The sequence below is a fragment of the Anastrepha ludens genome, chromosome 2 (assembly GCF_028408465.1).
Source record: "Anastrepha ludens isolate Willacy chromosome 2, idAnaLude1.1, whole genome shotgun sequence".
In the NCBI taxonomy this organism is placed as follows: Eukaryota; Metazoa; Arthropoda; class Insecta; order Diptera; family Tephritidae; genus Anastrepha; species Anastrepha ludens.
This window is the reverse complement of record NC_071498.1, coordinates 88,312,972-88,318,234: the sequence shown is the minus strand read 5'-3', so window position 1 is coordinate 88,318,234 and position 5,263 is coordinate 88,312,972. Positions and strand designations below refer to the sequence as shown.

Here is a 5,263-nt window from a genome sequence, read left to right as displayed (position 1 = left end):
ACCAGTTATTGGCTAAGGCTGAGTAGAGAGAGAGTAACTATAGCACATCAAATTATTGGCAAATTTTGACACTTTAATTCTTTTTTCCTTTAATTTCAATAAATTTTTTAAGAAATCATAGTTCACTCACCCATATAAATCTAAGTCTCAAACTTTGTGCAAATTAAAAAAAAATCATCAAACTTTGACACGTCTAATCAAAATTAAAAAAAAAAATTTGGTATGCAGTTTACAGCTCATTGAATTTTAATATAATAAAATTTATATTTTAAGTGGCTAAAAAATTGCGTTAATTTTTTACTTTTTTTTCTGACGGTGCTGGGTGTTTTCTTCCATATTAACTAAATGGCGAGCATTCATTGCTGAATGTCAAGGCTTAGAACAAATAAATATTGATCCTGTAGATGGCATTCTTATAAATTCTTTCATATGGTGTAAGTTTAGCAAAGAAATTATTTGAGTCAAATTTTCCCGCATTCCAAGTAGATGTTTATGAAGCGACCTTAAAAATGGCAAGATTTGCCGACCATTTAATTTCACTTCAAACTTCGTTGTAGCAAGGGAAGAAGATATCATTAAGAAATATTTCAAACAATCAAACGATGGAGGTAAAAAGGCCAAAAATAGGATGAAGATATATTGCATCGATGAGCAGCGTTGGCTTGTTGGATAAACTAATTAGTTATCATAGAATATTTCTCAAATCGACCAAATTGACACTAAGGCTTGTCTTAAACTTTATGGAATTTACTTTGTAAGCTTCGCGACTGCTATTTCACAAAGACTCTGCGAATCAGAATCAAGATAAAAAACATTTTTCAATGGCAGTGGCAGATCACCTTGTGATGCTCTGCGCGGCAAGCTATCGAATTAAACACAGAATCATCGATCAGCGAAAGAAAGTATGAGGCGTGACCAGAATTGAAGACATAATGCAACACGCCCCTCGCATGACGGACTCACGCACGAGATGTAAAGTAAGCAGCCCGAGCATACCTACAGCGTGCATTTACTTCATTTACATAATACGTGAAATATAAAAAAAAATCGATAAATACAATTAAACTTGTTTATTATTGTGCACAATTAAGTTTTATTGAACTAAATTCGTTAATTATTTCAACTGTAATTAACAAAGTTAAATATATTTTACTTAATATGGTAGATGTTTTTCCATTTAAATTGGTTTGAATTGAAAATAAGTTTTAATGTTTTAAGTTTATTCACAAAACTTATAACCGGTTTTTTAATGCATATTCGGAAATATAATTAAAATAGCTGATTTAAACGGTTAATTTGTAAATAAAAATGCGTTTTTTTTAATATTATAAAAAGAAAATATCTACAAATAAACTTTTAAATTTTTACTCCAATCATGCAGTCTGGCTTATATGTATCATAAGGTCTACAGCCTCTCCAAAAACTGTTTTAGTTTATTTTTATTTACAACTCTACTCCAATCGAAATCTCTGAATTCTAATCAAACAAAAAAAAAGAGGTTGTATGTAAAGTCGGTTTACTGACGATAGTTTAACATGACAACGTCATAAGAAAGTACTGATGGAATGGTTGCATTTTTCAAAAGAAAATTTAAATTTTATTTGTTTGATAGATATTTTGTATGGATATAGAGAAGGAGATAAATGGAATCGCAAGGGAATTGATCAAGTTACATTTACACAAACGTGAAAAATTACGAAACAATTATCAAATTCATGAAAGATATCTTCAATTTCGATTGTGCACCAGACGTTAATAAGTCAACAACACTAATAGGCACCATCATCCATTTGACTTTTTCAAGACGCATTATACTCAAAACACTCCCTTTCATTTCCTACATTTCCTGTCATCGTCCTATTCTCAACAGAGAAATGGTTCATTACCATGCACACAGGAAGAAGGCATATGCAAATATAATACAAATATGTGAATTTATATACATATGCGCATATTCGTACATATATATGCTCACTCAAGTAGGAGAGAGCCAAATGTCGAACGTTGCCGAACGCGGGGGCCGATTGTGCCTCTTTGTCGTTCGCTCCGCGCTCTAGCTTGCAGTTCAAGCAAGGTAACGCCGCATGAGCAGGATAACGTCGCATGAGCAAAATAACGCCGCATGAGCAAGAGAACGCCACATTTTTTGGTGCGTGCAGTCGGCTGCATCGAATTATAAGACGTTATCACGTCAAAAAATTCATCTGTTCACTAACTTAAAAGTTATTTGGAAAGTAATGACTCAGTAATCTTTTCCAATAATTTTCAGATTTTGGCACCATTTGCTATAGTAGATCATTTAGAACATTGGATCCAGTAATAAAAAATATTATATTAAATAGAGAAAAAAACTATAAAAAACTACATATCGTGCTTTGGAACTCAACAACAGTTGATTGTTGCTGTTTTTGCAGCAGTTTTGAAAGTCCTACTAAGCGCGATGAAGCCATCGGTTCTTTAATTAATTTGGTTGTTTTTGGTATTATTGATTGAAGCCACATCAGCATAAAAATGTTCGTAGACATTAGGCAGACCAGTACTTTCATGGAATGAGATATTATTACTCAAATGTTCCCAGCTATTTTTTTTTTGTTATCAATGACCCTTATATAGCAACTGGACCTATGCGTTTTCCATTTAAAAAAATTTCGAGATGAAATTTCGCGAATTTTGGTCCACTTTAAACAGGCACTTTATTATATTGAAATTTAATTGGCAATTATCTGCATTTTTTTTTGAATTATCATTAAAAAGTTTAAAATTTTGGTGAACGCTTTTTAATATCCTTTATTCTTGTTTTTTTTTGTACAAAGTGTGAAACTTTGAGTTATAATATATATTATGTTTTTTTTTTTAAACATAAGGTGTTGGTTGGAAGCTCAAAGCGAAACAGTAATAAACTAGATTTTGTATACATATTTTTTACTTTATATACTTATGCGTTTATATACTTTTATTGAACTCCTTTCCACAGTACTTATAAGATTAGCTTTCTGTGTGTGGTGTCCTCCATAGTAGACATAATCCACAAATTGCTGATTTGGTGACAATCGAAGTTTTGGCGAAGGGTGTGGCTAATTTTCCATAGGTAAACAGAAACTGTTAATTTTAAAAAGAGAGCACAGGGGCACGACAGCTCAGCTTTGGATCCAATAAATATAATAAACATTTAGATTATTGCAGATTTCACTATTTTTGCAAAAAATTATATCATTTAAATGTCGATGATGAGCATATAAATAGGTAAAGTCCCCTAAATAGTCGATTCATGCATACCTAATTGTTGAGATCTCGCCGATTTGCAGGTTGTTCAGCAACATTTTTTGCTACAGCAGCAATGGATAACGTCCAGAACGCTTTCTATTATCGTTTAAAGATGCACATTTCTCTACTTTACAAATGACATAGAAAAAGGCCCCGCCTAGGAAGTATTCACTACTGACACATAGGCGTTACTTTTGAAAGATCCTTTATAAAAGAAATGCGCCACAGTTTGCATTGCAGTTTATTGCTAGTCAATTGCTTTATTTTAAAAAATAAAAAAAATTAATAATTGTAAAAGTTATCGCTGTTTGTGTGGAGCCCGTTTCTCCAGATGTCCCTTGTGGTGATCATCACAAGTCCTTGGAGATTCATCTACAATCAATCGGACAAGAGAAATTAGTTTTATTAATAGATAATCTTGTGCCTGCTTGAAGTTTTTTTTTCAAAATTAACGATATGTCGGCCTCAGAAAATATTTTTCAGAATTTCGAGAAAAAAAGACAATTAATTAATTGTTTAATCCATCTGCTGCTAGCTATTTACTTGCTCTCGAACGCTCCGAAGCGCCCTACCGCCCTTTGGTAATTGTTAAATAACTCGAAAAATATTTTTCGATTCACTTCAAATGTTCACACAATATTTTTAAGATATTATACTTTAATAAAATGCAAAAAAAAATTCAATTGATTGAAAATTTTGATTACCCCTAACCCCTTAACCGTTTTTGCTTTTGCGCGCAGAAAAAGTTCGGGATGTTTCGGACACGAAGAAAAAGACTCTCCTGATCCAATAGGTTACTACTTTCGTTTTATATTAACGATATTTCGAGTATGGCAAATATTTCTGGTCTGCTTTGGCATTCGATGGGCTTCCGCGTTGAGTAGTGACGCTACATGGACCTATAAAAGTGAGTTGAAAGAGAGTGAATGAAATTTATATAGATATAAATTAAGTTTGCTATTTTATTTTTCGCAACTGTATATTCTTAAACAAGAATATATGTACATATGTGTTACATTATATGTTTGTACAACACATCATAACCGAGCTAATGCAGTTTGCTTCACTGGCAGCTACTCAGTTCGTCAGTCAGTCAGTATCGAATGGCAGCCGTCAGAGGAGTTTTTATGAAGCTGCAATGTTTACTTTTGGCTTTGGCACGATCATCGTGCGTGCCATTTGCCACTTCTTCTGACATTACTGTGGAATTGCAATGCTATCGTGCCGCCGCTGCATGCAGCAATGTTGCATTACTGCGTTGAATTTAATTGAAATTGTTTAATCTTTTCTCATTAATGACGCTAATTATTGGCGAGTGTGCGTCACGCGATACTTTTAAATTTTTTTTTTCGCGTTCATTATGATTTCTTATTTTCTTAATAGTTCATAGATTTTTCACATGCAGCACGCTCAAGATCTGCAGCATGCATGGCAAGGGCAGTGCCGAGAAGTACAATAAAGTTCATTGTTTAGTCTTACTTATAGACTTATGAAACTCTATGTACTGACAATATACGCACACACATGCACGCATTCATATGGTTATGTTTGCATACAAATACATTCGAAGAAAGAAACAAAAGTTATAGCTTAAGTAATATAAATAAAATGGAAAAACTACATAAAGAAAGCAAGCAGAAAAGCAAATATTCGCAGCTATTTTAAGCCATGCGGAATGGTTGCTGCATTTACATTTTACTACATTCCTACATACCTACATGAAAGTTTGTATGTATGTTCTTGATCAATGTATGTATCTCAAGTAGTGTGATTTTATGTCATGCTACTGAACAAATTAGACATCCTTTCACACTTTAGACTCAAGCACACATCATCATTTGAGAATAGTTCTTCTAATTTCCCACGATCTGTCTGATTTCCTTCAAATAGCCAAACATTTAAAGTGCACACATATGTACATACACAAGGAAGATCATAAAAAAGTAACAGGAAATAAATAATGTTGCCGACATATGTACACATTGATGCTGGACGTATA

General features: G+C 33.0%; 1 long non-coding RNA gene across 1 annotated transcript; it reads left to right on the top strand.

The window, feature by feature from the left end:
* Positions 1-233: 233 nt before the first annotated feature.
* LOC128858507 (uncharacterized) lies at positions 234-1,176 on the top strand. Its single transcript, XR_008454017.1, has 2 exons — positions 234-434; positions 558-1,176. It is a non-coding gene; the product is annotated as an uncharacterized LOC128858507 (long non-coding RNA).
* Positions 1,177-5,263: the final 4,087 nt, after the last annotated feature.